General features: G+C 37.8%; 1 non-coding gene across 1 annotated transcript; it reads left to right on the top strand.

Moving 5' to 3' along the window:
- The first annotated feature begins 1790 nt into the window (after positions 1–1790).
- On the top strand, positions 1791–1954 carry LOC129076069 (U1 spliceosomal RNA). Its single transcript, XR_008529690.1, has one exon. It is a non-coding gene; the product is annotated as a U1 spliceosomal RNA (small nuclear RNA).
- The last annotated feature ends 9395 nt before the right edge of the window (positions 1955–11349 follow it).

Below are 11349 nucleotides of genomic sequence, written 5' to 3'. Positions count from 1 at the left end.
TGATACTGTCAGCCACCTAAAAGGAAAAGGAAAAGGAAAACTTTAAATTTCACTTAGCTCTTGCCAACTTATGTATGAAATATTTTCATTTCAATAAACTGGGAATGCATATTATGTATCAGTAATATTAAAATAAAATAAGCATCTTGATTGATGTCTCTGAATGAATTGTAAGTGATTTTAAGTATTAATATAAATGTTCTGTTTCAATAGCTTTTGGACCACAATCAGTTCAGTCATTCATTTATATTTATGCTTAGACCATACACCTTGCCTGGGCCCTGACAATGTATTGAGCATTGTACTAAATCTTGGGAAAGTTCAGAATGGCATCTTAGAAACTCTCCTCAAGGAATCTAATGGGAAAGGCAGTCAATAAAATAAAGATTTGAACTGAATATGTTCATGAACTTGATTCAAAGTATGTACCCAGTACATTTAAATTAAATTGTAAGCCCAGACTTCTTAGAGCTTACAGGAGGTGGTGTTTTTCTAAATAATAAGAAGCCACCAAAGGGTTTGAAGGTACATGACAGTGTGTGCTGAAGCACAGAGGGCTAAAACCAAGCCAGTCATTGAAAGAGGAATTGAATGTGGTAGATGGTTCTGAGGAGGAGCATTATAGATGCCTGGAAGTAGCAGAGGATGAAAGTAGGGAAAAGTAAAAGATCACAAGGTACTGAGGATAAATTAAGGAGAATGAACTTTGTCTTGAACATGATGGAGAGGCATTGAAAGAATGACACAAATTGCTTTTAAGAAACTTTTCTGAATCCTTATTCATATGGAACTGAAAAGGTTCCAAAGAGCCAAAGATATCTTAAGAAAGAAGAACAAAACCGGGGGCATTACACTTTATGATTTCAAACTCTATTACAAAATTATAGTAAATAGAACTGTATAGTAATAGCGAAAAAACCAACTCATTGACTAATGAAACAAAATAGAGTGTCCAGAAATAAAACCTATACATAATGGTTAAGTAATCTACAACAAAAACTTTTCATTAAAAAAAAATTGTCCATGAATTGCTGTTAATTCCGTGTGTTTGTAGGGGGAAGGAGGATCTGAAGCTTCCTGCTCTGCCACCTTGCTGACCTCTCAGGCAAATGGTATTTTGAATGAGAATACATCTTTTTGAATCTCCTTCATCCTCTAGTCACCTTGCTTCAAAGATTTATTTCATACCTAGTGCCATATTTTTTTATCAGATGTCAAAATTAGTACAGTACTGTATGCCCTCTCAAAATAAGCAGGAAACTAACCATCAACAAAATTGGGAAGACTCCAGCCCTAATTTTCAAGGGACATACACAAAATTAAAGAGAAATATGTGAAACACTAAAATTTTAAAGAGAGTAAAGGTGAATAAATTCATTGTAGTCACATATAGCAGGGTATATTAACTAAAGTCATTTTCAAATTGAGTTTATGAATGAAAATGCTACACTAGAAAGTGCTTAATATTTTTGCTGAATTTATGTCAGTTCTCTATTGCAGCTTTTCAGGTTTGTATTTATATTTATATAAATATACTCAGACTTACATTTAAACTGTGTGACTGTTTAATTTGGGAGGTTTCAGGCTATCGACAACAGGACATAATTCAAATTCTGTAACTAGCCATATAGCTTGATGGTCTGGCTTCTACCAATCACTCTCTAATTATATTTTTCAACCATTCCCAGTCTTTTATGACTTAATCCAACAACATCAAATGGTTTGCAATTCTTCTTTCTTGCTTTTGCTCATGCCTAAAATCTCTGTCTTCCTTTAAATTACCTGATTCAATACTTACCTGGCAGGGGAGATACCATGATCACGAAGGTGGTTTTCCCAGGGCGAGGCTTATCCATTGCATTCCGGATGTGCTGACCCCTGCGATTTCCCCAAATATGGGAAACTCAACTGCATAATTTGTCGTAGTGGGGGACTGCGTTTGCGCTCTCCCCTGGTTAAAAAAATAATAAAAATAAATAAATAAATAAATAAATAAATAAATAAATAAATTACCTGATTCACTTTAAGACTCGGTTTTGTCATCAATTGCAGAAAGCCTTACTTGACCTTCTCAAGCTGAGTTGTACATCTCATTTTTAGTATTTCAATAATGATGGAGCAAATCTCCATGACAAAATTACCAACCTTATTTGTAAAAATATACCTATATTTTCCTTTTTCCCTGCAAGACTCCAAATGTCTTTTAAAAATGTCTTGTCTTTGTCTGCTAAACCAATGATCTTTGCAAAATTAGATGCTTAGTCAACTTTTATGAAAATAATCCAGTTATTGAAAATGAACATGCTGAAACATTCTGAATATTGAAAATGAACCCAGTTCTACTATGCTTTAAATATCTGGGGATCAGCCCTGACCAGCGTGGCTCAGTTCATTGGGCATCGTGCTGTAAAGTGAAGTGTCACCAGTTTGATTCCTGGTTGGGACGCATGTCTGGGTTGCAGTTTCAGTCCCCTGTTGAAGTGCACATGAGAGGCAACCAACTGATGTTTCTCACACTCTCTCTCCCTTACCTTCTCAGTGAAAATAAATAAATAAAATCTGAGGATCAATCAATACCATCAAGAAACTGAAAAATACCCACAAAACTGGAAATTTTCAAATCACATAAGTTGTATCTAGAAGCCTGTATCCAGAATACATAAATAATTTTTCAACTCAATAATAAAAAGATAAGTAACCCATTTTGGGTAAAGGATCTGGATAGATATTTCTCCAAAGAAAAATAATGCAAATGGCCAATAAGCACAAACCACAAAAGGTACCACCCCACAACTCTAGGATAGCTATGATAGAAAAGACAGACATTTACGACAAAGGAGAAATAAAAATCACACTTTAATAAGTGTTGACAGGGATGTGGAGAAATGGAAATCCTCATATACCTTTATACGTGTCTCATGGGAACATAAAATGATGTAATCACTTTGAAAAATAGTTGACATTTCCTCAAAATGTTAAACATAGAATTACCATATATCCTAGAAATTCCACTGCTAGGTATATACTACAAAGGATTAAAAATATATTACACCAAAACTTTTATATGAATATTCATATAATTATTACTCATAATAGCAAAAGGTGAAAACAACCTATTGTATATCAACTGATGAATGGGGAAAATGGAGAAAGGGGGAGATGTTAGTCAAAGGTACAAACTGTCAGTTATAAGATGAATACGTTCTGGGAATCTAGAGTATAGTATAGTCATTATAGTTAATATTATTGTATACTTGAAAGTTGCTAGGAAACTGTGAGTCTTAAATGTTCTTATAACAAGAACAAAAATGGTAATCATGTGAAGTGAAGGATGTGTTGACTTTTCGTGCTAAACACATTGCAATATATATGTAACAAATCATCACACTGCACACTTTAAACATATATAATATCATATGCCAATTTTATCCCCGTAAAACTAAAAAATTCTAAAAAATAGGAAGTAACTGCTAATGGCTATGTGGTTTCTTTTAGGGGTAATAAAAGTAGTAGAAAATATAAGGTCACTCAACCACATCTGTTGGGAAATTCCCCATGTGGTTTCAGGGACTGTAGCCCCACCAACAGGCGAGAGGGCCCCAAGACTGGAAATAATCAAGGTGGCCTTCAGAAAACAGGCCACTGAGGAGACAAAACCTGTCTGCCTGGGAAGGGCATAGTTCCTGCCTCCCTCACATCACCCTGCTTGGCCCTGGGAGATGGTTGGTAGTCAATGATGGATAAGATGCCTCAATGGAAAAGAAAACCTAAACCAAGCACAAGCAAAATGGGCATCAGGGAAGAACTTGGAGGACTCGGAGAAAGGGCAAAAGACCCTCACACCCAGCTTTGATATAGCTGGAGTCCTCATTCTACCTGAAAGAAGTCTCTTTATCTCTTGGAGGCTCTGCCCCACCCACCTGGCTCAGGATTGAAACAATACTAAAAGCAGATACAGCCCTAAACTGGATCTGGTGGCTCCTGTGGGGAAATCAGGCCTAGAAGTAAGTTCCTTGAAACATGCTTTGTTCTTCTCTCAAAAGCTATGATAACCGGCTCATACTGGGAAGGAGATTTACATTATTCATAGACTCTGACCTGAGGCAGAGCTCTTGTATTCCGTCAATTGTTATCTATGATCTCTATCTGTTTTCTGTAATCTTAGCCTTTTGACATTGATGAGCTTTGTTGTATACCCCTGGCATATGGTTCTCAATAAAAGCCTTTGGACACCGGGGCTCAGACCCTTCTCCATTAGAGGGAAGTGCCGTCCCTCCTTTGGGATACTAAAAGAAAAGTGTCTGGAATGACTCTTTTTGTTTGCCCTCATCCGTGACAACCCCGGAACAGGCTCTGCAGGATCAGAGCCGACGCTTCCTGGCTCCACGGTCCTGGGACAGTGACCCTCAGATCCAGGAACCCTGCGCTCCCCACAACAACATCTACCATCTACCACCCCCACTGACTAGAGAGTGAACATGAGCACTGTGTGGCTGTCACGTTCAAAATGACTGAGCAAACAGAGTAACATAAATGCATCAAATTTTGCTTTAAGCTTGAACATTCCGTCATGGGAACTATTCGGATGATTACCAGAAACTAAGCGCAACTGGTAATTGGTAGCTTCATCACAACAATGCACCCACTTTTGTATCAGGTCGTGTGCAGTGTTTTTTGGTGAAACATCAAATCACGCAGGTGACCCAACCCCCCTTATAACCCTCAGATTTGGCAACCTGTGACATCTGGCTTTTCTGAAAACTAAAATCATCTTTGAAGACATTTTAGACTCTCATTGAGATTCAGGAAAATACAACAGAGCAGCTGATGGTGATTGGAAGAAGTATGAGAGGTCCTAAGGTGCCTGCTTTGAAGGGAACTAAGACATGGATGTCCTATGCAGAATGTTTCTTGTATCTTGTATCTTCTTCAGTAAATGTCTCTGTTCTTCATATTATATGGCTGGATACCTTCTGTACAGACCTCATACTTTACAAAGTGTTCCCCCTAATATTTCCAGTACCCATTTAGCATCATCCATAGTTTTTGCAATATTATTGACTATATTCCTTATGCCCTACTTTACATTCCCATGGCTGTTATAATTGCCAATTTGTACTTCTTAATCCCCTGACCTTAGAAGTAGCTTCTTAAATCACCCAGTTGTCAGAATGCTATGTGGTGCTGGACTTTTAAGGGAATAACAACTTTTTCCTTGTTGACTCAAGTCCAGTGCTATATTTGATACAGAACATTGCCTCTCAAAAGATAACTTTGAGGCCCATTTATATGTGCTGCTAAAAAAAGGTACATATTTGGTTTCTCTGGAGTGGCCTTGACACTTTCCTACTACCCCAAGCACCGTCCAGCCAATTTCACATTGGAGGGGTTCAGTAAGAGGACATGACCGCTAGTTGACCCACAGCTGGACCGGGTGATTGGAAGCTCCTCACTCCCACTCTGTTCTTGGAATGTATGCTCCACCCACCATTCCCAGAGTGGGAGCTGTTCTGAGGAGACATCCTTGAGAGATGAAGGTGTCATTGAGACTATCTGGACTGTCTATGTGATCAAACCCTGTGAAAACCTATACATGAACTTAAGATTCTGGCATCCTGCCCAAGACAAACCTCATAGGTAAGTTTCCTTCCTCAGTAAGTCTGCCACCTACCTATCTGGAGTAGCCTGACTCTTCCTTTGACCTCTCCTTGCTCCCTGTGTACAGGTGTTAGTTTCAGATTTCATTCAAGGAACTCTCAAGTTTGCAAATCAACATCTTAGTTCCAACTTCATCTCCTTTGACTGTGTGTCTGTCTCATCCACCTTATTCAGATGTGTATTGTGATTTCACTCTTGTTGATGGAATTGAACCAGTTCCTTACCATGGAATGGATATTTCATACATATGAGAGGCTGCAGTAGAAACAAAATTTTTGCTTCTCTTGAGCTTTTTCTTAGATTCAATCTCAAAAAAAGGAGTATTCTTAAAATGCTCCAGTGTTTCCAAAAATGTGTCCAGTCACTAGGAAATTCTGGTTTCTGCACAATGTGCTGATGACGTGAGAGTGGAGAGATCAGGAATGACATGGCTAGAGAAGCCTGCAGTGAGTTATAAAACAATCTGTATTTGCTTCCTTGTAGTTGGTAAATGCCATGCTTTAAATAAATTATCTACAGCTACAGTTAATAATCCAGGGAAAGCCTAAATGACACAAGGATACATTCACCTTTGTGGAAATCACGGGTTTTGGCTTTTCTCCTCAAGGCACTTGCCTGCAGGAGATCATGGTAACTGTTCTCTATTATTTTCTATAACAGCTTTATGATTCTGCAGACTATACTTATAAAAGTAAAACATAGTTCCTGAAAATGTGCTCAGTAGTTGTTTGCCCTGTTATCTCATTTTATCTTTGTTTTTTAATTTAAAAAAATTATAAAGACCAGTTACTTCCTTTTTTTTAAGGATTTTGTTTATATATTTTTAAAGAGAGGAAAAGGGAGGGAGAAAGAAGGAGAAAAACATGAATGTGGTAGAGAAACATTGGTCAGTTGCCTCTCACACACCCCCAGCTGAGGGCCTGGGCTGCAACCCAGGCATGTATGTGACCAGGAATCAAACCAGCAGCCTTTTGGTTGCTGTGAAGATGCCCAGTCCACTGAGCCACATCAGTCAGGACATTTCCCATTTTTTAATAGAAGTGTTCCTTTCAGAGGCTGTAGGATGAGGTGAAAACTAGATGAGCTAACATTTCAAGGTTAGCTGGAATGTGGAGTCTTTACAAACATACCATATAAGGCAGAAATTAGGGGCAGTAACCCCAGAATAGGAACAGAGATTTAAGTCTCTGAATTCGCTTGCATTAAAACAAAAAATGTGCCTATAGAGAAATTCAACACTAGTTGAAAGACCAGGCCAACTAGCGGTAAGGCAACCAAGTCATGTGTATCATTAACCCTAGATCCTGAGTTCAAAACCAGGGGAGACTTTTAAAGTGGTAAGAGAATTTCAGATGACAAGGTTCTTATAGGTGGAAAAACCCTAAGGGATTATAGAGTAACAAGTATGAAAATAATGAGAAGTCAAAGTCTTAGAGACCAGTAAATATAACACTAAAATTAAGGTTCAGAAATGAAGCTGCCACGTACACACTTGACACTCACCTTTGATTTTTTTATTTTCCATTTCTTCATACCATAACTAATAATGAATCAAGTTCTACCAATTAGAACATCTTAAAAAGCCCCTGTGTGATCGCTGTGCCATTTGTTCCTCTCAGTTAATACAAAAGCCTCCCAACAGGTTTCCCTGTTTTATCTTCTTCCGATCTGTTCTTCACACTGCTGTGAAAGTGATCCTTCTATCGTCTGTTAGGAATCCCTTATCTTATATCCATCAATGGCTTCTCATTGCCTTTAGAATGATATCAAACACTTTGTATGGATTTCAGGAGCAAGCTCTGCCTTGACCCTCATAAATCCCTTACAACTACTTGTCACCAGCCATGTATGAGTGTACTGAGGTTTTCCAGAGGTGCCATGGTCTCTCAGGTCTAATTAGCTTCACACATTTTACTGCCTGTGCACCCGATGGAGTGCCCTTTACCAGTCTCCATTTTACCTGGTCCATTCCCACCTGTTCCTCTAAACTAAATTCAGGTTTTACCTCCTCTGGGAAGAGACTTTGTTACTCTCCCATCTTCTTTCCCAAGTCTGACTTTCTTATGTTTTCCTTTTTGTGCTCAAATCTGGATTAGGTATTAGATACTGTATTGTATCTAATGGTTTATTGGTCTGTCTTCTCCACTATTCTGTGTGGTCAGTCAAGGTGTTTTTCATTTATCACTTGTCATATCCAGCACAAGGGTCTGAAGTAGGTTTCAACCCGCAGTCCAGCTCCTGGGCAGCCGCTCTCTAGGCCAGCATGGAGATAATCATATCAGCAAATGTGGCACGATTGATCAGTGGTGTCTGTCTGGGGCACAGGTTGTAGAAATAGCAACAAGCATATCATATATTTGCTTTATCACAGTTTTTGGTGAATGATTTAATGGAAAATGCAGGCTTTGAGAAAGAAACAGTAAAGTTATATAGGACTAAAAACAAAACTAAGTTAATGTTGGCCCAGGAGCATTAAGCTTCTTCATGCCTGTGAACAGTATTTGTATTAGAACCTGAAGAAGGCTGAATCAATGTATTATGACCCTGCAGTTACACAAGTTAAGGACGGGGCACGGAGAGTCTGCTCCTGGCACGCGCTCCCCGCGAGGAGCACTCCCACATCTTTCTCCCCGCTCAGGGTTGCTTCTTTACTTTTCTCTCCGAAACTGTAAGGGTCCCCATGAGAGACACAATCAAGGGAGCAATGGAAGGTAGGAGCTCATTTCGGGCTAAGCCCCCAAGCCTGTCTCCAAGGCCCCCTTTTCTCTGATTCTTCAGTGAGCCCATAGCAGCTCAGCTTCAGCTTACTTCTGTCGCTGTGGCTTTTATTCCTCAGTGAGACAAAGCAGCCCCACCTAGGCTCTCTCCTGTTGCTTCTTCTGTTCTAAAGTCCTTCCTTGTTTCACTGTCCCCAGCTTTAATAAACATACTCTCAAAATAAAAAATAATAATAATAAAAGATAATAAAAAAAGATCTGTTTCAAGTATGCTGACTCCAGATAAAAACAAGGAATTATCATAGCTGGTGGGTAATATACACTAAACTGAATTTTTCGATGGAAAGATAACAGATTTTTAGAATAATCACAATTTAGTTTGTCTCTATAAAGTTAAACTATTAGAACTGTCACTACATGAGTACTAGGGATGATTACAATAACCTTAAGTGACACGGTGCAATACTAAGACAGGTTTCACCAATCTTAACATATATTACGCTTATGCAACAAGTAGTATCAAGGATCATGGTTTAAGTTAGAATTCAAAGGAACTTTGTTGTTATACTTTTGTCCCTAGGAAAGATGTTACCTTATAAGTGGGAGTGCTTCAGAAGGCAATTTGGGCCTTTCAATAACTAAATAGCCCTTGGATGAGATTCTCATTTGCTTCAACTTTTCCCCACAGGTATTTTTTTTTAAGACATTTGATTTTTTTTTTTTTAAATAAAGGTTTAATGCTAAGCTTCATGTCTAAAATCACATCTTTCAATGTTCTGTGAAATATCTGGAAAGTTTATAGCCTATAGCAATGGTTGTGATTAGTAAAATATTCAAAGGAGATACACACACACACTTATTTTGTTTAGCAAGATGCTATAGATGGTAGCCCTCTTCTTATTTTGTTTCTGTTTCCATGGAAACTGTGTTCAGCTATATAGTCCAAAAATGTAATATGTTATGGAAAGTGATTAAGGGTTACCTATGTAAGTTCAAAAGTTTGATAACATATGCGACTGGCTTAATTGATCGGGTACTCTCAATATGGACTTTTATTATGCCACCTCAGTTTATGTTGCTAGATGACAGGAGCATAAAAATTGAGAAAATGACCCAAAGGACTATACCATTCATGATGGAAAGATCAGAGAACATGAAAACTTGGCTCAAGTCAGTTTAATTCAAAAAGACCGACTGTGTTAGGCATAAGGTTAAATACAAAGATAAATAAGCACGTTTTATTCTATCTAACTATAAGAGTTAGAAAAAAGTCACTCCACATTTCTGGGATTTTTTTTCCTTCGTATTTTAAAGATGACGGTGTTGGGATAGGATGGCCAGCTTTTTAAAAATTTGTTCTTATACTCTTAGAATTTCTTGAGTCACTTAGCTGACTAATACATAAGATAATTGCCTAGTAAATATTACTCATCAGGATTTGGGGATTAGTGATTATTGAGTCACAAGATTTTTCAAATTCTCTGGTTATATAAAAAGAAAAACAAAGCATAATGTACATGAAGTCAATTAAAAATGTAGCTACAGAGTGATTCTGTACATTCATTATTAACTTGGGCTTTAAAAAAACTCAAGACAGATATACAGGATAGGCCAAAAGTAGGTTAACAGTTGTGAGTACGCAAAATAGAATTTATTCTTGTATCATTATTTATTATTATATTATTTTTCATACAAACAATTGTATACTTAATTTTATCCCATCCTGCATTAGAAAAGGCCTGATGAGCCTTGGCCAGGTGGCTCATTTGGTTGGAGCATAGTCACCAAAAGTCTGCAGGTTCAATTTCTTGTCAAGGCACATACCTAGGTTGCACGTTCAGGGGGCAACAGATCGATGTTCCTCTCTCACACTGATGTTTCTCTCCCTCTTCCTTCCTCTCTGTTGAAAGTCAATAACATATCCTCAGGCAAGGATAAAACAAAAGAAAAGGAAAAAGAAAAAAGAAAAGTCTTGATAAGCACAAATTGAAAATTAAGAAGTTGTATTACCTGATCATTTTTGCTTTTACTGTGGAGTAGATATTTGTCTTTTATTGGGGGTGGGGGGTATTTCTCAGAATCTTAACTGTTTTCCTTTGTTTGAGGATGGAGGGGAGCTGAGATCACTTCAAACATTAAAATTTGAAATCACCTGATACTTGCTTTGACAGTGTCTCTTCAAGCTGGCCAGAAGCTCATGGAGAACGAATTTGGAGGCCAGCAAGGGCAACTCAGAGTCCGTGTACGTTTTTCTGGGGGTTAGGGAGAGGGCGTTGCAGCAGCTGCCCGTGTGCAGTGCAGGAGGTGGCCAAGGCCTCACCTGTGCAAGGCGGGGCTCAGTGCCCACAGCAGCCGTGTCCTCCCGGAGCTGGTTTGGTGGTGTTTGACTGGGGATGTTGCTCTGTCTGCTATATTATTGATGATTTTACATGTCTTCAGCTTTCTCAGTGAGACTGTAAATTACTCAGTACTCTTTCCATAAATTTCTTTTGCTGCTTTAATGGGCTGAAACCAGTTTATGATGCATGCAGATAATCTTCTGGACAGACCCAAGTATATATGGCCACAGACACTTGTGTAGCAATTTTCAACTTTAATTTTATAATTCTTTAGGGTATTTACAGATCTTAAACATGAATTGTCAAAATAGATTGATCACAGAAGATATGTATTTTAAACCATGTACCTATTTAATTGTGCGTTTAGAATGCTGAATTGCCCACTGTTCTCTTAATGCGTGACCTTAGGCAGGTTCATTAACTTCTCTAAAAATCAGTTTTCTTATCTATAAAAAAGGGACAAAAAACCTACTCACCTCAAAAATTTGCTTTTAGAATTTAAATAAAAATATATACATAAAATTTTAAGCAAAAAAAAAAAAGAATCTTGGTTCAATAAAGACTAAATAGATCTATTTTTAATAAATATATTCTAATTTATATTATAGTAAAAAATGTGTATTTTTGGATTCAAT

Source organism: Pteronotus mesoamericanus, unplaced genomic scaffold, assembly GCF_021234165.1.
Source record: "Pteronotus mesoamericanus isolate MK-2021 breed Mesoamerican mustached bat unplaced genomic scaffold, CSHL_Meso_final contig_56, whole genome shotgun sequence".
NCBI classification, from domain to species: domain Eukaryota; kingdom Metazoa; phylum Chordata; class Mammalia; order Chiroptera; family Mormoopidae; genus Pteronotus; species Pteronotus mesoamericanus.
Note: the sequence above shows the minus strand (reverse complement) of the source record. Positions and strands in the feature narration are given on the sequence as shown.